Source organism: Planococcus citri, chromosome 2, assembly GCF_950023065.1.
Source record: "Planococcus citri chromosome 2, ihPlaCitr1.1, whole genome shotgun sequence".
Taxonomy (NCBI): Eukaryota; Metazoa; Arthropoda; class Insecta; order Hemiptera; family Pseudococcidae; genus Planococcus; species Planococcus citri.
The window spans coordinates 22,655,894-22,682,449 of record NC_088678.1 but is presented as its reverse complement, the minus strand read 5'-3'; the positions used below and the strand labels follow the sequence as shown (position 1 = coordinate 22,682,449).

Sequence of the window (26,556 nt, the reverse complement as noted above, 5' to 3'; positions counted from 1 at the left end):
TCACAGAGTTATACTCTACAACCTATATATAAATATGCCATAGGGATGAAAAAAAATTAAATAATATTTTTAATAATATTTCATCTTCGATTCGAATATTTTCAGCTAATTTTCATCGTTTTATAATCACGTTACACGATATTTTACATACTTTTACGTGTACGTAGAAGAGTATAAATTAAACGAAACAAAAAAAAAGAATACCAGAAAGAGCAAAAGGCATGCGGATTAACGGCGTTAAAAGCAATAACAGCTGTAGCGGCAGCACCTTCGGCTTCGGCGGCGGTCGATCACCCACCAACGGCGGGTCGAGTTTCTTCTTCGACGATTTCAAAGTCAGTAGTTTGGTTGTAGTTTTCTCGTACAAGCGTATCATCATTTTTAGTCCTTTTTTTTTGGTTTATTATTTTTTTCTAGATGCGCTACTACGCTCGCTCGCTGCTTTTTATCCACGAAGTATTTTTTTAAAATATAAATCGAATATTAGATTTTTTTCTTACAGTAGTTAATTAGATGAATTTTTTATTGCGTATATTAGTCTGGACGAATCCACACTGAAGTAGATAGAATAGACACCTTCTCGTCGGTAAGCTTTTTATTACGTAACAGGAGCTCTTATATTCACCACCTGTTATGTTCTTATTTATACGTACATTTCCGCTAATTTTATTCATAATTATCGATAAGTAAATTATTAGTTTAATATGCTTTAGTTATTATTATTACGTGTACCTTTAATACGAATCGTATTCATTACTCTTTATATAGTACCATAGTGGACGCGATTATTCTTTTTTCTTTTCCAAAAACTCGAGTCGAACCATCTTTTATTCTTTTCTTATTTTTTTTTAGTTATCATCTCATCGCATGAAAGTGATCTTTTATTTCATCATAGGTTCTGAAATTATTAGCGAATGATAGGAATATATAGAGGTAGCTTTCTCCCTTTATTATCGTCCTGTAGATATTTTTAGTTGCTTCGATCAGTAGAACACATTCCTGGAAAATAAAATTTTTCACGATTGTTTTATTTCACCGAAATGGAATTTTTTTCTTTCCTTGGGCAACGACCGAAAAATTACTGACCAATATATGTACGATCCTTCAACAGGTGGGCATTAAAAATGAGCCATGAACCGACGACGACGTACGTAGTACGTAAAACGACGCCCCAAATTATGAAATTCTTGGCGTTTTCTTTTTTCATCCTCGAGACAGCTAATTCGTTTGTATTCGTCCCTCATCTTGCTGTTATTCGCAGTCGAGAGCTGGAGCTGGGGTTTAAACGATAAAGATGATTTATTAATAAATTCATCTCGCCGGCATTAATTTCACCATCGAAAATACCAAATGCTTAAGATTCTTGCTTTCGATGACGCAACGAAACCGAAACCGAGCTATAATTTTCAAAGCTACCGTTTTATTCGCCATTATTATTTATATTCCAAGTACCTCGACGATAATTTTTCTATGAATTTTAAAAGGCGGCGCCATCATCGATTCGAATGATTCGTCGAGAAATTTTTTTCAAAATTAATTTTATTACGTTTGAGAATCGATTTTCGACGAATTTTTTTTTTGTCATACGCAGCTTGTACGATCGTTATTGAGCTTTGTGCACGTCGAGCTGTTGAATATTTATTCTACGCGAATATATAAACTATACCTACCTAAGGCTGGTAAAAGAGAAAGATGAACGTGTGTGTTATAAAATTTGATAAATTGTATCAGCAATTCTTCGTTTTTTCTTTTCACCTTTATCTTCTTTTCCAAGTTTGTACTGTGTACTTTAACGATATACACAGGCGACCTTTTTCTATGTTTTTTCTTCGTTCGTTGCAATAAAAAAAAAGAGAGGGGACGAATGTGAGAAATCATTCTTACCAAGCTGACGTCTGTAATAAAACCCAACCTGTGATGTATGACTGGATAAAGCTCGGTAAACATTTAAATTCGATGTTTATTGTTATATAAGCTCCTATTCTAAAAGTATTACCTATTCTTTACCTATATATACCTAGGTACCCTATTTTATGAGGTTTCTTCTTTGGAAAATTTTTGCCATTTCTTCGAAATAAATTACCTAAATCACGCCATATTACGAAAAGGAAAAAAATAAGCACTAATTCGACCCACTAGACAAAAATTACCTACTTGTCCTCGAATAGGCTATTTTTTATTTTTTAGTATTTTTTTCGAGTAAGTCTTCCCCTCTCTAAAATTCCTCACCTACTAAAGTAACCCTATTAAACAATTTTTTTTCCAATACTCGAGTTGAATTATTTTTCTCCCTTATAGAATCGAACAAAAAATTGAAAAATTCTCCTTCAACAAACAGAAGCCCATAAATTTCCCCAGCAGTGGATTTATTCGTCTCATTATTTTTTTTCTCGAGATTGATTTTTTTTTCCTCATCGCTGTACCTTTGAAAATATATTTTTTCGCTTTTTTCACCTATTTCAATATTTTAAATTACCAATTCTAATTTGGTAAAATTACTCGTACAAAGTTTTTATTACGAAGCTTTTACTTAAGCTTCTTTTTTTCCTGTTTTTTTTTTTTTATTTCGACGACGATGAGAAGTGTTTTATAGGTTTTAGTTCTCGAGATCAAAAGTGACGCAATTTTACATTTTTATTCGGGGTAATTTTAAAGTGTTTGAAAGGTGCGATTCGAAACGTTTTGAATTTAGAGTTGTTATTGAAATTGCGGCCGAGATGGGGAAAGGAAAGGAAGAAGAGAAGAGTTACTTTGAAATACTTTTTTTTTTCGTACGCGGAAAGAATATTTTAGGCGAAAAAAATTGTACTTAATTTATTTCTAGTTCGGAGTGTTTTTATATTACAAGGTCTCGTGGAAATTTAGGCAATAGATATTCGGTGTTATTTTTATCACAGCTGGGTAATAAAATTGTAAATCATTTCTGATTGTCACTCCATTATTTAATTCGATGTTAACCCCCCTCCCCACCCCACACATTTCTAACTTTCAACCAACAGGTAGATTAATTTCAACCATCGTGGTTCTAATTTTAAAACTTGGTTATTTTTCTCCTCTCATTTCTTCACAATAATAAAAATATATATAATAATGCATGGAGTGCCTGGGCATTGAGCTTCAAAAGTTATTTGAAAAACTCATAGGTAGATAAACTGGATAGATTTACGATTTTGACATTTTTTTTCATCAACTTGAAGCACTAAATTTTTGTTGCAGGCAAAATATTTTCTCGGTTGGTAATTTTTTTCGATTTCGTTAGTTTTATGTTCTCCCATTAAAATGCGTGAGGAGTGAAAAGGAGCACCAAAAGATTAAATCCAAAAAATAAATAGAGATTCGAACTCATCAGCAAGCTAGAGAATTAGTAAGAAATCAATATGACAAACCTCATTTTTATAATTCTTCGAAATATTTCTCGAAATTAGGAAAGGGAGCTAAAAAGAGCAGTGAAGGGAATCATGCAAAAAATAAGGAATATTTGAACTCAGAACTACCTATTGAGAACTAAACAAACAATGCTTCACAAGTTTTTAAAAAATTAACGAAATTGTCGAATTTGAAACTTATTTGAAAAGATTTTAATCAAGACTGGGATCTTTGAAGCTACGTATACTTATGAGTCCATTTTGAAAAATTCATTTCAAATCAGTTCATCGAAAACTAAGGGCCTCACTTTATAGTTTATTTTCAAATCCAGCAGGTACTGATGAAATAGCTCCTCTTTGTTTATTTCCCCTACTTACATTAAATATGTAATTTTCGATTGAGAGGTGTTAATAAAATTGCATACTCTGTTCGCCGTAAATTTGAATTCCTTGTCTTCAAGACTACGTACCTACCTAGGAATTTTTAAGGATTTTATTTTCGTAGTAGTGAATGAGTGATTATATTTGAATTGAAAACTGTAGCGATTTTATGTTTTTCTTACTTTTCTACTCAAAATATAAAAATTTTGAATTTTTGTTTTCGAAACATCATAAAAGACCTGTTTTCAAAAATTTTTTTTTGCCAAAACAGTGGTTACTTTTTTAATTCATTCAAAATCCATTTTATACATTTTTTAAATAGTTGTTTTTTAAAACCGGGATATTTAAACGAAAAAGAAGGGGTAAAATGTTGATCTTAAGGTCGTAAAATGACATTTTTATTGGTAGATTTTTTGATTTTATAGTTTTCGTTTTTGGTTTTTGATTTCATATTTAAAAATGTTTACTATTCATCAGTTTGGTACCAGCCCCCTCAGGGGGCGGGTGGGGGGCTTTCATTATTTTCACATTGTCTCGAGGTAGTCAACTTCAGCAGCCCATTCCTCCAAAACTATGATACTTTGATCAAAACTGATTTCACAGTTAAAAAGGGCATTGCATTTAGAACTTTTCAAGCATTTTGAAATTTTCAAAAGTTGAAAAGTCGAACTTTCAAATTGAAAGTTCAAATTTCAAAATGGCGCTGTAAGTGGGAGGTACCATTTAAGATTTTGAAAAAATTTCTATAGATGTACCTTTTGATGCTTTTTCGAAATAATCAAGTTTCGAGATGGGATCTCTCAATGGAGGGGGAGCACCCCAACCCCCAATCTGGGGCATGTGATATATCGAATTCTACGTTTTTGGTGACGATGAACACGAATATGACGTCAGATTTTTGATTGAACCTGACCACGGCCCCCAGCACCTCCCCAAAGGGGGTGATCCCCCCCACCAAAATGGTTACATTCGTGTGACACATGTAATATTATGTTTTTGATATCGCTGAACACGAATATTGCCTTAGTTTTTCGAATCGACTTCACCCATGGCCTTTAAAACCTCCCCAATAGGTAAAAGTCCAAAAAAATTGTTGGGGCCGTGGATGGGGTCCAATCACAAATCTGACGTCATATTCGTGTTCAGCGTCACCAAAAACATACTATTCCATGTGTCACACGAACAAAACGCTTTTTTGAACGTTTACCCCCTTTGGGGAGGTGCTGGGGGCTGTGGATGGGATCCTATCAAAAATCTGACGTCATATTCGTCATCAGCGTCACCAAAAACGTAGAATTCGATATATCACATGCCCCAGATTTTCCTTCGAAAGTTTCGCTCAAAATTGGGGGTTGGGGTGCTCCCCCTCCATTGAGAGATCCCATATCGAAATTTGAATATTTTGAAAAAATATCAATAGGTACATCTATAGAAATTTTTTCAAAATCTTAAATGGTAGCTCCCACTTACAGCGCCATTTTGAAATTTGAACTTCCAATTTGAAAGTTTGACTTTCAACTTTTAAAAATTTCAAAATGCTTAAAAAGTTCTAAATGCAATGCCCTTTTGAACTGTGAAATCAGTTTTGATCAAAGTATCATAGTTTTGGAGGAATGGGCTGCTGAAGTTGACTACCTCGAGACAATGTGAAAATAAAAGAAGCCCCCCACCCGCCCCCTGAGGGAGCTGGGACCAAACTAATTGCCGGGTTCTTACTTACTGGGTGGGTATATACATATTGTAAAAATAGTTTGAGCGAAATCAAAAGACATGACTCAATAACGTTGGTTGAGTTGACATGGAATGACCCAATTTCATTTCATGATTTTTAGAGTTTTTTTGTTCCTTTTTTGTCCAATTTTGGAAATTGGAATTGAAAAAAAATATTAAAGCAAAAAAATGTTGCAAAAACCAACGAAATAAGTTTTTGCTGTTAGGTTTTCTGGTTTTCAGCTTTAGTTTTTGTTTCCCTCTTCTTTTTTCAATTTTTAATTATCAATTTTCATTTTCATGTTTAGCTATAAGGGAAGAAAAACACACAAAAAAAGGAAGTGTTAGTTGTAAAAATCGTCGGAAAATTTTAGTTTTCAAGTTTTTCAAGTTAGATAGCTTTTGTTTTTGTCTTCAAGTTTTTTTGAATTTTTTTTGTTTTTAGTTTTTTTTTTGTTTTTTGGATTTTTGATATTCTTTCTTAGTTTTTCTTCTCATTTTTCGTTTTGATATTGTTTTTGGAATTTCGTGTCTGGAACTTTTTTTGATTTTTTGTTTTTTTTTTTGTTATTCGTTTTTGTTTTTTTCTTCTCAGTTTTCATTTCCGTTTTTAAGTATAATAGGTACCGTGGTTTACTTTTTTTGAGTTTTTCATTAGTTTTGGTTTTTGATTTTTTTTCGAAGGTTTTTTTGTTCAATTTTTGAAAATTGGAACTGAAAAAAATATGTAAGACAAGAAAATATTTCAAATGGTTTTAGTTTATCAGTTTTTGTTTTGAGTTTTTTCAAAATTTAAAATTTATTTATTTTTGTTTTCAGTTTATGTTTTTGTTTTTGGCTTTCAATTTCATTTTAAGAGATTTTGGCCTTGAAGCAAATGTGAAATGAAATTCAAATAAAAAAGAAAAATACCGAGGTACGAATACATAATTATATTATGCAGAAAAGTTTTTGTTTTCAGGTATTTTAGCTTTCAGTTTTCATTTTTGTCTTCTGTTTTTTTTTTTTTTATTCAAAATTTTTGTGTTCGTGTTCATTCATTTTTAAATTTTTATGGGTTCGTTGGAGCTGTTTTTTTGTGCTCGTTTTTCTAGAATTTTGTTTTTTCAAGACACTGAGTCGAACTATTCTGATTTATTATTGCTAAGAACCGAGAAGTAGATATCCATAATACTCTTGGTTGAGCCTCTCTCCATATGTAGTGAAAAAACTGACACGTAAGGGATCTTTCGTAGTCCAAATCACACCATACCTATTTTTATGGGATTTTGCCACCCTAAAAAAAAAAATTAAAATCCATAATGAGATGAAGGCCATCTCATGCATCTTTACAAACGATAATAAAATGATCGACTCTGTTCGCCGTTTTGAAATCTAAATTCACAAGTGTTAATAAAATTGCCTACTCTGTTCGCCGCAAATATGAATTATTGAACCCTTAGTAGTGCTGATAAAAATGTTCTATTCTGTTCGCCGAAAATTCAATTTATCGATTCAGACAGTTGATGTACATATTTGCCTACTGCCTAGGTGCCCTGTTGGTCCAATGTATGAGCAAATGAGTGTTATAAGAAGTCATGCCGAAGAAAAGTTTAGTTCTTATGAGCGACCAACACCATTACTTTGGCCATTCCTTCATAAGTGTATCAAATACGAGTTCGTTCGAATCGTGTTCATCATCCAGTCCAATTTCAGCTGAATATCGAGTTCGTTTTTAGATCGAATAATTTTATTTTTTCCAAGTCCCCTGTGGAGTAAACCTTTTTACTCTAATGTCATTCAAATTGCCAACTTACATATAAGTATAAGACGAAGAACTCGAGCTGATTTATTCAACCTACAAGATTTGTTTCTTACTCGATCCTTTTTATTCTAAACAGAAACCAAAACACTCGTAAGTAACATCCTCGTCGGCCTGAAATAATTCTAAAATGAAACATTCTGGTAACTTTCACCCCCTCCCCCCACTCTATTCGTCTACTTCGAGTTTCGCAACGAATACGAATACAGTTTACATGGCGTAAAATTGGCCGACATCACGGTTAAAGTACGAAGATATATTATTTGGAGTAAATTATAACTCAATTATACGGTACATTGCGCTCGGTGGTGCGACTGGCAAATAAATAATCGTTTTGCGGATAACTTTGACGACAGTCTGGACGTCTGGGTAAATGAAATTGTAACCTCGAAGAAAATAGTTTAGCGTGGTAATCCCCAAGCTGCAGCTAAAAATAAAGTTATGAAAGAACGCCGCCTGCTTCGATTTAAATTGGCAGCATATCACACGAGAATAGCTGTTGAGTGAATATAAGGCTGGCTGTAATTTAAAACCTTCGGGTAGGTTTGCCATAAAATGATCGAAATAAATTTACTCATGCTTACTTATCTATCTATCGTAAAACAAGATAAAGTGGTATTTCAGTCCTTCATCATCTAGTATACCTAATTTATTGTACGAGACAAGCTTGCAAAAAAAAATTTGAATTTTGACCATCTTGTTACTATGGTTATACTCGTATTATCGTCATTCTATTGTTGCTCATCTCCAACACTATTATAAGTGTACGGAAATCGAATCGAACTGGAAATGTTCAATATAATAGTAGATATGCTGCGAAAAGATATTGGCGTAAAACCGACTCTCTACTTCGTCGTATCTGTCCCTTTTTATACCATCGGGATACGATAAACGTGTTAAATACGTATTGTCGAATCCATTGTAATTGATTTATCGTGTTTTATCAACGATAACACGTACCTTGTTGCTCAACACTGTACCTGCTTTTTTACCAGTGGGTAAAAAAAACTTAACCGATATCGATCTCGACGTTGCAACAATAAATGGAAAAATGAAAGAGAATCTTCGACGAGTAATTGAAAAATTTTGTCGAGAATAAAATCTAGTACCGAGCCAAGACAGAGAGAAAAAAAAACAAACAACAAAAAAAGTGAAATTACTTGTGAGAAGAAAACTCTTGTATACAATATGGCGGCATTGTTTGAAACTATTTGAATAATTTTTTCCATTCCGGTGTTCATTCGACTTATAATTTATACGAAGATAATTCGTATTCGTGGAAATACAACCTTGAACTCGACTCGAATTCTTGTCCTATGTACTCGCGAGTCTCTGGAGAAAAAATTACACTTCGTGATAAAATCATTTAAGTAAATGGAATTTGGTAAAGTGTATTTTATTTTATTTTTTTTGCCGAAAAGAACAACACTGTTTTGTTGTAGAGTGAGAAGATAAGATTAGGAGTACATTTTTCTCATTTTAAAGTTTTAATTTGAAAATATATGTAGATAAAAAAAATGCGTTTTCGTTAGAGATTTAATTTACATTTCAATTACTAAAAAATAGCGTCCAAAAAGCATCTAATGAAATAATTGTTGAAACAAAGAAAATAGATGAATGGTTTTTACATTTTAATACGACGAGTAATATTTTTAATGAAATTTTTTACTAGAAGAAAACACAAAGCGAATTAATTTGCTGGAATATGTAAAAAAAAAAAAAAAACGAGAAGGATGGAAAAAGTATACGGGGTTTTACACAAAATTGAAATAAATTCTGTAAAATTTCGTGTAATTTAATTTTAAAAACAAATCGAGAAATAATTACGGTATAAATGTCTATCTATTGTCTATAGGTATTCTTAAATTAGTACATAGAATTATTAAACTTTCATGTTCAAGAGTAGGTAATTCCTAAATTTAAGATGAGAATAAAATTAATTTTCTGCTCAGACTTTTGATTAGGTAATCAATGCTTTGGTGAAGATTAGAGACTCGTATTTTTGCTTACTTACACAATTTCTGAAAACAATAAATACCCAGGAATGAATAGGTAGGTACTAGTTTTATCAATACTTGTTTAGAATCTTAAAATTTAAAAAGGTACCTACCTAACTTGAAATTTGCGATTTTTTCTGGAGGTTGAAAATTTTCTATTCTGAAATAAAAAATTCAAAGCTGTTATTTTTTTTTCAATTCATTTCAAAACGTTCAATTAATTTTTTTCCAGGTCTTTTAATATAAAAAATTGTAATCGAAAAATCCACTTCTAAAAAATAGAAAAAAATTAAAATGAAAAAATCACTTAAAAAATAGAAATCATCAAGCTTGGAAAAAAATTCAATTTCTTAATTTTTACACATTTTAAAGAAAGTTCATAAGCTTAAAGAATAAGCCCAAAAGAAGGTTCAAGACACTCCCATGTCCCCTCAATGAAAAATCTATTTGTCTGTGTCCATGTTTCGTCTCCATACAGCAGCATTGGTCTTGGCAGCGTATTGTAGATTCTTATTCGAGTTTTGGCACTGACTTTCCTTGGAGGGATGGCTCAGTTTATTGCCCTGCTTACGCTCAGGAATTTGTTGATCTTAAGTTGTGCATCGACCTCTCCTTCGGCAGTCCATTTACAACAATTTTACTGCATATTGGCTCTTTCTCCTCAAAGGCCATCACCTTTTATCTTTGTTTTTTGACAACGAGATTTTCATTCTGTATTTATCTGATACTTTCTGAAAGTTGTACATTGCTCTCTGCAAGTCATCTTCATTGTCAGCAAAGACCACCTGATCATCAGCAAATAGCAGGGTATTGAGATTGACATGGGTGTCATCGAGGTCTAGCCTTTTTGGCTTGGTTTTCAGCCATTCTTTAATCATGTCGACGAAGTAGATATTGAACAGGCTACACGACATTGGGCATCCCTGTCTTACTCCTCTTCCTATCTCTTTTGCTTCCAACATGTTTCCTGATCTCACTTTTATTACATTATCCATGCATATTTCTTAAATTAAGCGTATTATTTGTTCATTCACTTCAATTTTTCTCAGGATTTCAAACAACTTCTTCCTTCATACTTGATCATACGCCTTCTCCAGATCAAAACAAAGCAATGTGTGGGTTTCTAGGTTATACTCTCATCTCTTCTCCATCAGCAGCTTCATTACCCATGCACAATAAGGGTAAGGGCACCAATTATGGACCACTGCCCGTTCTCGTCGGTAATTAGCGCAATCTGCCAGGAAAAAATGTTTTCCAGTGTATTTTTCGCCAAAAAACAAATTAGACAAAAATTACACCTGTAAAGTCAAAACCCGCTGAGAAATTTACAAAAAACTGTTTTGAGACACTGAAAATTTTTTTTAGTGTGTATTTCAACTTTTATTGAAATATAAATGTGGTGTAACTTTCTAAATGTTATTGACGTTTATAATATCAAAAAACATCTTGCGCAGTTCGCAAGATCAACCGACTTTGCTCTAAATATACACCAGTAATTTACCAACATTTATCTCAGTAATTTACCAGACATTACTTAAAAATTTACCAATTTTTCAAAATGCGCGGAAGTACCCAAATTTACCGATTTAATGAATACGAAAAGTCGAAAATATCGACAAAATAAAATAGTCAATCATAAGTAGCCATCATATTACACTTTTATGAAATTGATTTTCAAATAATAATTAGCGTACTCATGAAGACGTAACCGTCATATTACAAGTGGAATAATATATCAGGAAAATTGTTGACAAAAAACAAAATTATTACCGAAATTTACCAATTTACCGAAATTTAGCTATTTACCAAAATTTACCGAAATTTACGTATTTACTGAAATTTACCTATTTACCAAAATTTACCTATTTACCGAAATTTACCAATTTACCAATTTACCAAAATTTACCTATTTACCAAAATTTACCTATTTACCAAAATTTACCAATTTACCTAAATTTACCGATTTACCAAAATTTAGAGGTTTTTAATGGCTTAATTTTTATCCAGAATTGAAATTTAGCTATTTACTGAAATTTACCAATTTACCAACATTTACCAATTTACCAAAATTCACCAATTTACCAAAATTTACCAATTTACCAAAATTTACCAATTTACCAAAAGGGTATAGGAGGATAAGGTACGGTTTTGGGCCCAGAAATGGATTTTGACGAAATTCACACCAAAGGTTACCCATGATGAGAAGATACGCTCAAAAAATTTTTAGACCCCCAGACCTTTTTTTCAGGGGGGGAGGGGCCAAAATGTGTTTTTAAAACTTTATTTTCCAGTGTTTCGCCAAAAGTAGATAAAAATTTCGCGTTTTTTTGTATCGATTCTCAAGGGTGAGGGGAAGCCCCTGAAATTTTTTCAAAATTTTTCGGACCATTTTTCACCAAATTGTGGCGTTTTGAAAATTTTGAGCGGCCATTTTGTAAAGAAGTTGCGGAGGTACAGTCACCATTTTTTTTCCTAAAATACGTTATTTAGTCAAGATTATACCATAAAAGTTTCAACGAGTTTGAGTTGGTGCAACATTGTCAAAAAAAATAAAAACTGACCACGCGTCATATTTGCCGGGGGTTGGGCATGATAGTCCACGGCGCTATCGTGGGAAGTTACGTAGCGTTCGCGCGCGTTACTGTCGTTCGTGGTTGTCTCATAGTCCAGTCAAATAGGGGGGAAAAATGGGTGAACCACATACTCGTTATTCCAATCAAATATTTTTTGGTGAATATTGTCAGAAATGTCAACCCCCTCCCTTCATATATACCCCTCGAAATGGCGTTTTTCGTCTTATTTCATGTTTTTTAACAATGAAAATTGCGAGGAACAATTTTCTAAACATGTTTTTTGGATGTATTTACGACCCCTCAATATCATATATTTTTTCGAAATTTTTGTTTTGGCAGGTCCGTCATGGTGAAAATTTGAAAAAACGAGTCATAGAGGGGGTGAAATGAGTATTTTGGAAGAATTAACTATTAATGAGTGAGGTGTCGTTTCCGCATGATTCGATACCACTAAGCACGAATATGACGTCAGATTTTCTGCTGCACTCATCAAGCCCCCCCACCCCAAGTGTCTTCACTCCTTCAGCCCCCTTCTCAATTTTTAATATTTTTGAAATATAGTTATTTTGATGATATTGGTGTTTTCATACGTTTCAAACTTACGGAGCACAAATTTTATGTCAGATTTTGTTTTGCACCTACCTGGCCTCTCCAGGGCCTCAGTCCCCTCCTCAATTTCTACTGTTTTTTAAACGGAACTACTTTTATAATATTGGTGTAGTTTTCAAGTGAACCGAACTACCCGAATGGAAATACAAACGTCAGATTTCGTTTTACTCGCACCCAGCCCCTCCGGAGCTTCTACAGGGGCCGGGTAAGTGTAAAACAAAATCTGACGCAACATTTGCGCTTCGGAGGTTCGAACGACACCAGTATCATAACGTCATTATGAGGGGGTAAATATGAAGGGAGGGCGTTGAAATTTCTTATGGGTACACCCCTTACAAATGTTTACAACCTACTTAAAAATGAGAAAAATCGGTTCACATGGGGCTGAGAAAATAATTTTTATTCCATTCCAGAAAAAGGGTGTTTTTCAAAAATGGGATGAGGGGGTCTGGAGATCTGAAACTTTCAATGCGGAAGTTCCTCGTTAAGTACCTTTACCTACCTAGTACCTACCTACCTAACATGCAAATATCAATCCAAAAGCTCACGGAGCCCATTTCTAAAAATTACGTCACTTCGAGGGATCGTAGTGCCACCCCCTTGGGGCTAGGGAGTTGGTTGATAGGTATTTGAGAGGACATAAAATGATCACAAAGCTCATTCTACTCGAAAGTTGATATTTTAGAAGTTTTTAACGAAAATCTGATTTTGAAGGGGTGTGATCCACTGTGGGAGGGGTTGGGGGGATTTTAATATGTTGTTCACCACACTACTCTTGACAATATTCACCAAAAAATATTTGATCGGAATAACGAGTATGTGGTTCACCCATTTTTCCCCCCTATTTGACTGGACTATGAGACAACCACGAACGACAGTAACGCGCGCGAACGCTACGTAACTTCCCACGATAGCGCCGTGGACTATCATGCCCAACCCCCGGCAAATATGACGCGTGGTCAGTTTTTATTTTTTTTGACAATGTTGCACCAACTCAAACTCGTTGAAACTTTTATGGTATAATCTTGACTAAATAACGTATTTTAGGAAAAAAAAATGGTGACTGTACCTCCGCAACTTCTTTACAAAATGGCCGCTCAAAATTTTCAAAACGCCACAATTTGGTGAAAAATGGTCCGAAAAATTTTGAAAAAATTTCAGGGGCTTCCCCTCACCCTTAAGAATCGATACAAAAAAACGCGAAATTTTTATCTACTTTTGGCGAAACACTGGAAAATAAAGTTTAAAAAACACATTTTGGCCCCTCCCCCCCTGAAAAAAAGGTCTGGGGGTCTGAAAATTTTTTGAGCGTATCTTCTCATCATGGGTAACCTTTGGTGTGAATTTCGTCGAAATCCATTTCTGGGCCCAAAACCGTACCTTATCCTCCTATACCCTTTACCGATTTACCAAAATTTACCGATTTACCAAAATTTACCAATTCACTAAAATTTACGAATTTATCAAAATTTATCAATTTACCAAAATTTACCATTTTACCAACATTTACCAATTTACTAAAATTTACCAATTTACCAAAATTTACCAATTCACTAAAATTTACGAATTTATCAAAATTTATCAATTTACCAAAATTTACCATTTTACCAACATTTACCAATTTACTAAAATTTACCAATTTACCAAAATTTACCAATTTACTAAAATTTACCAATTTACCAAAATATACCTATTTACCAAAATTTACGTAAATTTACCAATTTACCCAAATTTGCCGATTTACCCAAATTTACCGATTTACCAAAATTTACGACTTTACCAAAATTTACGAATTTACTAAAAATTACCCCAGCAATTTACTAACATTTACCTCAGTAATTTACCAGACATTACCCACTAATTTACCAATTTTCCATTTTACCAAAAATTACCCCAGCAATTTACCAACATTCACCTCAGTAATTTACGTCTTACGAGACATTTCCTCACTAATTTACCAATTTTTTACCGAATTTTAATTACCCCAGTAATTTACTGTCAAAGGTTTTTACTAATTTACCAAAAATTACCCAAGCAATTTACCAAAATTTTCGACCAACTTTAATTACGAGTAATTCACCAAAAATAACTAATCATTTTATTTACTAAAAATTACTATTAATTAACAAAAAAAAAAAAAAATTATCAAAATTTACTGGCTATTTACCAAAAACTTAATGTTTTTTGTTAAAACAAAAATTACACTAGAAATTTTTGAAAAATTTTGATTTTTTATGGCAAAAAAATTTTGGACGGATAAAATTAACAAAAAAATCAACAAAAAATTTTCTCCTCTTGACTCGCGCGGGATTCGAACACCCGACCTTCGGCGTACCAATCTGCAACCTACACACCCTAACCACCCCATCTGTTTGTTGGGGGTGAGCCGTTTGCGAGATATAAGGGTTTACACAAATTTCTGCTTATCCATAACGTTGAAACACACTTAAACGTTCATATCTCGTAAACGGCTGAACCGATTTCGACCAAATTAAAAATTTCTCTAGTTCAGTATCAAAGCAATATTTTGCCATCATCAGTTTCGACTTAAAGTTCGGAGCTTTTGAGTTCAGCGTGACACAAATTTATACATAAATTGATATATAAATATATCAATATATAAATAAATAAATAAATAAATAAATAAATATATATATAAACTTATCTCGTTTTGCGCCATATGTCTTATCGTGATCAGCACACTCCAAAACGTCAAGAAAACCCACCCCCACCCAAATCCTCAACCATCATGACAAATACAATACCTTACTTTTCCGTTTCCGGCAAAGTCGGTAAAAGGGACATAGTTTCTGCTGGAGTGATCAGTTTTTGCTAAAAATGAGGGTATGTACAGACATTATTTTGGTGCAATGTTTTTTTTATGGGGGTGAGCTAATATGGACCACCTGTTATATGGATTTTTTTACTCATTTTCATCATTTCTTACAGCCACTAAAAAGAGGAATGCTTGAAATACTTTTTTTGTTCATTTCTACAAATAAGTATGATGTTTTGAAACGTAAAAATATGTTTATTTTGAAATTCTTCAGGTGGTCCATATTAGGCATCCAAAATTTTGAACTGTCATTTTGACACTCGTCATTCAACAATTGAATGGTGATATTCAAGAAGGTCCTATCAACCGATAGGCCCTTTTCGAGGAGTTCATGAAATTCGAATCTCTGACGTTTGCTAGGCACGATGACGCAAACCGCAGCGCGCCATGTGGTGTTTTTCACAAACAGCAGCCATATGATGTTTGACTTGGATGGCAAAAAAGGCATGCATGGCGTTTTACAACAAAACTATGATCATATCAAGAGTTGGAAGTAGTTATTTCGTAGTAATTTTCAACGAGGAATTCGAATTCGATGTCTTTTTTTTGCCAGACCCCTTGGGGAAGGGGGAGTGGGGTGCGACGGAAATCAAATTTTGTAAAAATGAAAAAATCGAGTGATATGTCAAAATATTGGTTTTTTGGGTCGATAAACACGAGTCTGAGGTCCTTTTTTCCCACAGACCCCTTGCGGGCCCTTGGGAAGGTGCTACCACTACCAGTACAAAATTTCGTAAAAATTAAAAAAATCGAGTGATATGTCAAAATATAGGTTTTTTGGGTCGAGAAACACGAATCTTAAGTCATTTTTTCTCTCAGCCCCTACGGTACGGTAGGTGCTACCAAAATAAAATTTTGAAAAAATCACAAAAATTCGAGTACCTATTGTATCAAAATCCAGGTTTGTTTTGGTTAGGGGGTTTTATTTGTCAAATTTTCAATCATTCGACCCTTCTAGATTTAATTTTTTCCTCAATAGTTGGTGTTTTAAACTTGTAAATTGCGTACTTAACCAGTTGTCTGAACTATTTCATGTTTTTAGTGGGCTTGAGTTTAGTTTATATTGTATCGCTCTCAATGTTCGCCACAAATCTTTCATATTGTTCCTGTCTTGTGGAAAAAAACGGTTTGAAAATGTGTACATCAATTTTATTTGGACTAATTTATTTATGTACCTAGTTCTCAATTGAGCAGAAAGTTGATTAATTTCAATTTTGTCTAATTTAGTCAATTCATCAATTCATTGTAACCAATTCCAAATTTATTTTTCTAATTTGAGCTCTCAGTCCCCCACCTTAATTTTTGAAAAAAAATGTGATGTCAATGGAACACTGGAGGTTAAAATCTAAAGAGGTTGTATTTAGAAAATATGAAATACATTTTTCCCTGGCATGAGAAGCATTGATGATTAAACATAAAACATGAACTGGCAAGTTTATGCACTAAAGTGGATCGCAAAAAAAAAGGTCAGGATTTTGAACAAATTTCTGAGAGAGACCTTTTATTTTAGATTAAAAACCACTCAGAAAAATCGTTAGCTCCAAAGGTGCCTTTGGAGAAAATATAATTATGGGTTCCCAGACAGGGAGAATTTTCGAAAAACTCTTGGTTTTTTCGCCCCACCTCCCACCCAACCTGTTTTGGGAAAAAATACCCAGTTTCACGCTAAGCCATCGTCATCAAAATCCAAGGCCACTTTTAGGGTTCCATTGGGTGATTGAAAAATGGCGAATCTCTTATTTATTTGGATAAATTCGTGTTTTGAAAACTGTTTCTCCTGAAGTACTTAATTCACATTAATCAAGGCAATATTTCGAAAGATGTCATTTCTGAAACAGTGAAACTGATGTAATATTTTAGAATGCAGTGGTACAAATTTTTTTGTAACTATTGCGAATTTAAAATAATTTCAAACGTTTGGTAAGTTTTTAGCTACCTAAGTATCTACATATTTTTCTCGATTTTTTGAAATTTGCAACAATGACCAAAAAATTGGAACTATTGCATTCCAAACATAAGTTTCCTCAGTTTCAGAAATTATATTTTTCGATTTCTTGCCTTGATTAATGCAAAATATTTTGGATGAAAAAATTTTCAAAACATGAATTATCAACCAAAAAACAAGCTTTTTTCAAAAATTACCTCTCTTTGAGAACTCACATCTTCCCAGGAGTACCTCCAGAGTTGAAAAAATTTCTCAGTAACTCTCATCAAGTTATACGTAGTTTCGATGGCGAAGTTTGAGAATTGAAGACCTTGACTTTCTTCTGATGGAAAATTTTCATTTTGAGATAGAAAATTATCGTATTCTTAATTCAAAAATAAAAATTTTACAGTCGATAATTTTCATTTTCCTCGCTATTTTCCTCCTCAAAATTACGAGAATTAATTTTTTCTAAAGTTAGATAATTTAATCAATTTTCCAGTACAAAAAAACCTTTTAAAATTTCAATTTCCTAAAATGATTCCAATTTTTAAATTATTTTTTGTCGAATCATCGACGACCTTAATCACAATTCGAAGAGGCTTTTAATTTCAAATTATTGATTTTCCTGGTCTGTTGATTAGCTTTTGAAAAAATGAAGTATTCGATAAATTTTCACGAAAATGGGAAACATTTCGCGTATAAAAAATTCAAAACACTATCCTACATTACAAAAACAGCATCACAATGAACTCGAAAAGGTCGACTTTAAAAGCCTCGAAATTCTTCACCGCGAGAATTCGACGACCAATGAAAGCCTCCATAAACAGTCTCAGAGGCTGCTGACAGAACGGCGGTATTGGTGTTCGATATGGCTTTTAAAAATACATCGCCCTGTTAATGAAATGTGAAGGTCGCAATTTGAAATTGAAATTCACTCGGAATCAAAATTCGTGCGTAAAGATAATGAAATGGAGAAAGAACACCAAAGCGTCTGTCTATTATTCTCGTATACGCTTTCGAATTTAATTTCACCGCAACACAACCAGCAAACCATTCTTCGATGTAGAATAAATTGCCTATCTGTACACGTTTCTGTAGCTCGAATACCTCTCCATTTACTCGAATCTGTGTAGTAGGTAGGTACCTAGATATATTGCATTCTGTATACTGAATTTTCTAATTAACGAATAAACGTTGTCCGCGTCATCGATCCTCGAAGGTGCATAACTTATCGTAACGACATAGTCGGCAATTTTCTAAATTAAACGGATACGCCGCCGCCGTTAATACTGAAAGGGTAAAAAGGCGGTCACTTTTCGCGTGATTTATTAACATCGAACGGCAATATCGATGCGAAGTGCATGTCGACGAGGCATTTTTTTTCCTTCTTCCCTTTTCTGCTAAAACATATACAAAAAGATATTATACCGCGTGGAAATTATACGTGTTATGTGTTGAACTACAACTTGCAGCATGGTCGAACATTTAGCAAGGGTCAAAAATAATGCAAATTGAAGATATAACGTGGAAAAAAATCATTTCATAACGGAAGTCTAAAGCTACTAGCAAATTATACGTGCTAATAATGTTGCCAAATCTGGCATCTATACGTGAAATTGCAATAAATACTACACGAAAAAATTACGCTCGATGGCGATGGCAGAAAAAATAAGGTAATTCGCCTCTTAAATCACGTGCAATCGTCGAATCGAGTACCGATTAATTATTCATATCGAGGCATTTCGTAATTTTTGTTCGCTTAGTAATACACAGATATTGTATCTTGATAATGAAAATGACCGAAAAAAGAGAGAGAGAAAAAAGAGGCGCCGGTAGATATGTATAGGGAAGAGTAGGTATTTATAATAGTGGTATTTTCGAAATACACCACGGAGCCGTTAACATGTTCGTGTATGGTATTGCGTGATGAGTTTTAGTAGGTAGGTATTGTATTGTAATAGCATACCATCGTGTATTATTAATTTTCGAGCCAATGTACTCGATGTTTTGACGATCCAATAGAGAAATTCAACTGTGGAGTGTACGGACTATACGGAGATAGGTGAAACAGGTGATATTCGGAGTCGGACACAGCTATGCGTTTCCACTGGTCGAATAGGTACGGTTGTACTGGCAGTGTGGGAGTCTCTTATCGACGATTTTTCTGATTTGTTTCGAACTGTTGGCTGGTGCTCGATGAAAACTTCAGATGTGGTTTATTTATGGGGTATTTGTTCTTGAGCATTTTTTGCTGCTTGAGTTGGTTGTAAAATGCCACGATGTGATGTGTGTTTTCAATTGAGAAATGATTTATTTTGGGATTTTTATGAATTTTATTTCTCCCACGAATGACATCGTATGTATGGTCTTGTTTTTTGTAGGTTGGATTGATTTGAATCCTTGGTGTCGTAGGTTCAAAATAATGAAGTTGAGTTTTAGAATTTTTGTTTATTGAGGTAACTTACTTAAAATATGTATCTTGAAACAGAACCTTTCAGAAAAATCTAGCACTACATGAAGTGCTGGAAAATTGTTCCACAATTTTGACTTCTATTCATTTTTTCTGGTGGTCCAAGTTATTTAGAGAGGGAAAAAACTGATTTTTTTCAAATTTTAATTTTAAAAAGATCAAGTTTTACGTAGACTAATCTGATCAGAGAGTGACTAGGTATACCAATCGATAGAAAAATTTTAGGATGGAAAGAAAAAAACAAAAGAGAATTCAAAAATACGATTTCAGGCCAAATTTCAGGTTCTGAATTCCATTTTTTGACTTGTGGCTCATTTTTCACTTTAAAAAATCAATAATACGTACCTAATGCTGTGAAAACGTGAAATTAAATTTAATATTCTATTTTAAATCGCCAAAAATTGATTCGAGCTGTTCTAGAACCTCCAGCAGATTTTGTAAAATTTCAAATTTTGGAAAAGATGCTACACAAAAGGACAATTAAAAGTCTGTGTGATCTTTTTGGTAGATCTTTGTACAGACATTGAATTTGAAGATCATTTTTTTCCAAATAAAATCCAACCCCCTTTCCTTGTGCAATTGCTTTTAAAAAAATGAAAAATTCTTCGGACAGTTTTTGAAGTTTTCAAATTTTGGAAAAAATTGAAACGTAGATTTGAATTTGCTGAAACTATTTTTTAAAATTTGTTCTTGAATAGGCAGATAGAAATAGTCAAGCATAGTAATTTCCAGTAATAATTAGATTCTGAATCTCATTTTGGCCCATTTTTAGGCATTTTCTCCAAAACTGGAAAATTTAAAAACTCACTGGGGTCTCCAAAGCAGTTTGAAACACCATTGGACGATTGTAGAAGTCAGAAATGAGGTGTAAATTAAATTTCAGATTTTTACTGCAATCTTTCATATATTTTCATTTCAAAAAAATCGCTAGGGGAGAATTTTAAATTTGAACTGGACAAATATCTAACTTTGAAAAGTAGTGTCAAAATCGATGAAAATGACGATGTACACATTTAATGTTATATAGGTGCTGAATTTCATTTTGGTCATTTTGAGGTGTTTTTTTTTAAACTGGAAAATCTGAAAATCTGCTGAAGGCTTCAATCCTGCTCGAAATCGTTATCATTGATTCGAGAGGCCAAAAATTAAATTAAATACCAGCGTTATGTTATCTCAATTTTATTGAATTTTGATCTTTTTTAATAAGTACCTAAGTAAATAAATCGAATTTTCAAACATTCACCAAGCATTGAATGATAAAAAATGAATTTTAGTGATTAAAGTTTGTTCTCAGGGTCTGAAGAGAAAACTTAGAATAGATCTACGCGAATTTTTGGTTGAAAAATTTTGATAAATCATTACCTACTATGTGGTCCTAAAATTCTGACCTCAACCCTCACTGACGGATTTCCGCTGAATTTTTGAAAATTTCAAAAATTTCAAAAGCCATCACTTGATGCAAAATTTTCAACTTTCCATAAAATATTTTTTTCTTTAAACCTAACGAACCAGTATAAATATGTCGTTTCAATCCTCTCCCCTCACAAATTATCAAGTTTAAGCCATTCTGGCGCGTCCAATAATTTCTCAATCTTCTCCAGAAATTTGAAATTGGTCTGGAGGGGTCAAAAATGAATTTAATAGTTCCTGTGACTTGGTAGATGCCTATTTGAGATCCTCTTAACCATTTCGAGGTGCTTATTAAGCAATTCTAAATGAGTCGGTTTGAAATTAAATCATTTTGAAACCTCCAACAGGATTTCAATTTTCTCCAGATGTTAATTTTTGGCTCCTTCTGAGTAATTTAAAAGTTCTGATAAAAATTCAAAATTCACTGATGGCTGGCTCCAGAATGGTCTAAAAAAAACCTGGTAGGTAGTTATTGTTTGAAGGGGGGAGGGTGACATAAAGAAATTACTCACACTAGATAGTTCATTTTTTGTGTTAAAAAAAATTGGTAGGTAGGTACTTATACTTACATTTCATAAGAAAATTTGCCAGAGAGAGGGCTTTTTAAAATTTTTCAACTGTTTGAAAATTCACAAAAAAAAAATTAAAATGAACTTTTGTGCTTGGAATTTGGCAATGCTCTTTCAAAATATTGTTTTTTTTTAAAAATTAGATAGTGTCAGTTCAGAAAGTTTCCTTGCAAGATTAAATTATCAAAAAATCACTTCATTTTTGTGATTTCACCATTATACTTTACAACAACATTATTCTAAAATCTGAAGTTTGGTTGAGGTTAGTAGTAGTAGACGACTAATCAACTGTGGCAACACAGCTGACATAATGTGCCTCTTTTTAGAAACTGTCCAGATGGTTGCGGATTTGCTCATACAAGTACATTTGCTTGAGCTTTCATATATTCCAGGAACTTGAATGCATAGAATTTGTTTTTTTGAAGACAGCTCTTTCTCCCATTTTTGTAAGGAATAGCGATATCATAATTTGAGAAACTGGGTCGAGTGTTCATGTTCTTATATAATACTTTGGAATGCTGTGAAGTTCTGCAGGAAGACTGAGATTAATTGGTGAAGACTAGCTTTACGTTCCATCAAAGGTTGATTATGTAGTATTGACAAGTGAAAAGCCAATTGTTGAAACGGATCGTTGAAATGTTTATTGATGATGCACCAAGTACTGAGATATAGTTGTTTTCAGCAATATTGATGTTCTTTATGAGATCTTTTGCATCACCTTCAGGTAATTGTGCAGAGAAATATTCTTCAAGACTGGTCATATTTTCGTTTTTATGGAACACTGTTGTGAAGATGTTTCTAAAGTTGATCCATGTGCCTTATACACCATTGAACTTTGGTAGATCGGATTGTGGAAGTCTAATCGACTAAGTCTGTTGATTTTGATTATTTTTTAGCAAAGTGGGAAGTGTGATGGGCAATTAGTTGATAATGAAGATATTTATATATTTGCAGAAATTCATTTCATTCTTCCAGGTCAACGTTGTTATCCAATTCTCAGTCGATTGATTTCACTTGGCACTTCTCTTTTAGATTCTGCAGTTCTTTCAATTCTTTGTCAATAATTTCAGGTAGTTCAGAGAGGGGCTCATTGTCAGTTTCTATCTTTTTTAAGCCATCAAAAATTATTTTACAGTAGCGCCGATTGTCATCGGAACTACTCCTCATCAAATTGGTGTTGGTATTGTCATCGCTATCATTGCAGATTTCATTTGCTCGGAGATGATCTCCATTTTCAGATGGTGGCAGTACAGACATCAAGCCCACAGGACCAATTTGTTAGATAACAAAGGAATAAAAATATAGCTTTAATTTAGAAGGGGACCATATTGATTTTGAAAACATTATGATGAGATTTTACAAATATGAGTACCTACATATTATACATGAGCGTATTTAATTTTTTCTACAAATACAATATTTAGGTAGTATTTTACCAGTTGATCTTCATTGTGAGAATTATAAATTCAAATTAAATTGATCCAACAACTTTAAAACTTCAAATATAAAAAAAAACAAGTGAAAACTCATTGGAGGCTCCAATGTGGCCCTAAAACTGATAGGTAATTTTCAAGTGAAATTTATTGATACCAGTTTATTTTGTTAAGGCAAAACAAAACAGAAACAAAAACAAAATAGGTAAATATAAAAAAGGTTGAAAATTTGCCATACTTAGATGATTAAAAGGTTTCTAAATTTTCTTAATTTTCAAAAATTTCAGAAGGAATTTGAGCAATTTAAATTTTGGTTACTCCGGTTTAAGGACTATTGTTGTTTCAATCTTGCTTGGTCTAATTCAAAGGTTGGTTTCCTGGTGAGCCCCATCCTTCCCAAAAAATGTTTTTTTGGTTCAGAATTCATTGAAACAGGTTGAACGTAAGCCACATTTTAAGCCTCGAGGATTTAAATCATCTTAAATTAATAAGATATAAATAGAATTTTCTTAATTTTTACCTCACGAAGAGGGTATCCCAACCAGCAAAAATGTTTTTATTCCAGACACGCAAAAAAAAATCGAAGGAGCTTCCAAAAATAGGCAAATCAGCATTTTAGATGCAATAAAATTTTATTATTAGGTTTTTGATGAATTTTCGAAAACTCAAAGGCATACTTATTTCTCATGAAAAAACCTATGTACATAATTTGATAAAGTTGTGGTAGAGTTTCAAAATTTGGTTTGAACTTTATTTTTGACCTATCAAAACCATTGGTGGTAGTTTCATAACGTAAGATGGAAGCTGGAGTTTCCAGCGGATTTTTTGATTTACGTAGGTACCTACCATAAACAGTGACAAAATAAAACTCAACATCTAAAAACTTGAATTGATCAATTTTACCATCCTCTTGATCAATTTTGGAATAATCTTTCGATTCAAATCCAAAACTTTCTTCGGCTATTATTTTGAAAAAATTGTAATTCGTCGTTTTCGCTCGCACTCGAACACTTCAATACAAAAAGCTGAAAGGTTTACTTTATACTTCATTTTCGACTTCTCAAAATCAATTAATGGTGGTTTCTCGTAGTTGTAAAATTTCGCTGGTACAAATAAAGGCAACTCTGTTGTGGGCTATAAACCTTAGCCTTTCTCATTACAAAAGTCTATGCGAACTGCCAAATACACGTGTAACATCTGATCTTCTCCTACCTGTACTTTCATGAAATAAACTTCCTATACATTCTGAACCTGAACATTCTACAGCAGCAAACTTTCCTTTTATTCTACAAAATCACGACGACGACGCGAAAACTGCCTAAACTGTACTCTCAGCGCGTAAATTCCATCCGATTTAAAAATTCATAACGCTTCGAGCATTTCCGATACATCTCAGCGTTTCGAACAATGCTCCCGCGAGGCAACCCTCCAGTAGGTAGTCGATGAGCCATACCGTAGGATACCGTGGTATATAAGATCAGATTGCGAAATTTATTATTAATGCGGAAACGGATTCTAAGAAAGAGGAAATTCGCCGATTATTATCCCCTTAATCGGGACTCGTTGCCGAGTTGCTTTTTCCTTCGGTGTTTTGTATTTTTAATGGCATCTAATGGGAGGGAATTATTGCAAGTATTCCATTAACTGTGTTTACGCGAAGTACCTACTACCTATACGTTTACGTTATATTGTATAATTTGCCTGGTTTTATTGGCTCATCGTCGTTGGAGTAAATTGAAAAATTACTCGGATCTTTAACCTCTTGTTTGCTCGTGGCTCGACAGTTTCCATCAACATCTTATATTGCGCAGCAACTAACACGTACCAGAATACACGCGGAGGTGTTGGGGATCAATGCGTAATAAAATCTTATTAGTGGGTAATTTAGCCATTTTATACGTTGGTGGCTATGTTCCCAGGCGAGGATATAAAAATTCAGCTTAAAATCGTGGGCAAAAAAGTCTCAGCTTTTGTCTTTGCGAGTTAGTCATCGTTCGTTCCTACACATTTGGGCGGAAAGTTAGCTGCGTATATGGCAAACTCTGTGTGAAAGCAATAAGGCTTAATAGTTTTGTTCATGTTGATCAGATGATAGAGTATATAGAATATCTTATTACAAAATACCATAATGTCTTGGAAACTTTTGCCAACTTGTGGCTGTGAAACGGATTAGAGTTGAGTGGTAGCGTGTTTTGTTGAAACAGGCGACTGCAAGTTCACTTCTTGTAGCGTTATATGGATTGATTTCATATTTACCAAACTAGACGCCAACGTTTGAAACAATATTCGACGGTAACGATAAATTTTTGTGGCGAGGTTTTTTTCCCTCATTTTTTTATTTGAGGTTCTCGGTTCATCTTGTTTACGATAGTTTTGCGTTTTTTCGTCATGATGGGCCCGGTGGGAGGGGGAGGGGGGTGCGGTGAAAGATTGCCCGGCTATAGCCTGTATATATATATCTATGGTATTGAAACAGTATCTAAAAATAACCCCGAGATGTAGACAAAATTTACGATATCGGGTTACATTAGGGAAAACAAAATATATCCGAGGATTGAATCGAGTCGAGTCGAAAAGCAGAAAAAAATACTACTTTGGGCGCAGGCCTTGCTTAGGTATGAAAATTGACTGTATAACTTTTATCTTTTCTCTCACTGTTGGGCTGATGGCAAGCTGGCGTTGTACATATAACGCTGGCGTTGTACATATAACGCTGGCGGATATTTTATTTATTCTTGTCACGTTATGAAAACTGATACTAAGGGTTTTTTAAGGCTTCAAGATACGCGAGCTATAGTATGACTTTATAGAATTGAGATTTGCGCGATGCGCGAGCTCTTAAAGTTGTATATTTAGCTCGCGAGCTGTAGCTGCGATTCGTTCGCAGGGATAGCTATGGAAAAATTTTTCTTTCGTAGTCGTAGGATAAAAACACCTCGTATAATTACGTAATGTTATAGAGCCTGAAACACGCCATGTTACGAGTTTAATTTAGATAAAATATATAATTTCTCGCTTATGGTAGTAAAAGTGATGATGATGAATGGCGAACGTTTCAGGATTTATACAAGCAGCAGTCGAGATAGGTTACGTAGACGTACCTACGTTTGCTCGTATATTTTAAACATGAACACGGCGAGTAGTTCAGTAAATAACTCGAGCTTGGCGAAAGCTAATCCCAATACAGGAATAAAGATCACTTACATGCGATAAGTATTTATACAGGGTGATTCGCAAACCGTCTATGGCTCCTTTGACGAAATGAATAGGCAATTTATCTCACGTAACGTTGTGGCTTTTGCAGCCGAACGACGTCAAAAGAGCAACGACGAATCCTTTGAACGCTTATCGTCGCAGTTATCATTACAGATAATGTAGCATAGGTTGACTAGGTACTTTTGTAGTATATTTTTTTCCAGAGTGTTCAGATAGGTATATTAGATATCTAATGCTCTGGGTATTGAGAGTAGATGAT

At 33.7% G+C, this 26,556-nt stretch overlaps 1 protein-coding gene across 1 annotated transcript in view; it reads left to right on the top strand.

Moving 5' to 3' along the window:
* Positions 1–342: 342 nt before the first annotated feature.
* LOC135835074 (melatonin-related receptor-like) overlaps positions 343–26,556 on the top strand; it is a 118,485-nt gene continuing 92,271 nt past the window's right edge. Inside the window, exon 1 of the mRNA XM_065349142.1 lies at positions 343–586. The gene's annotated coding sequence lies outside the window, so the exon portion shown is untranslated. The remainder of the gene's footprint in view (positions 587–26,556) is intronic.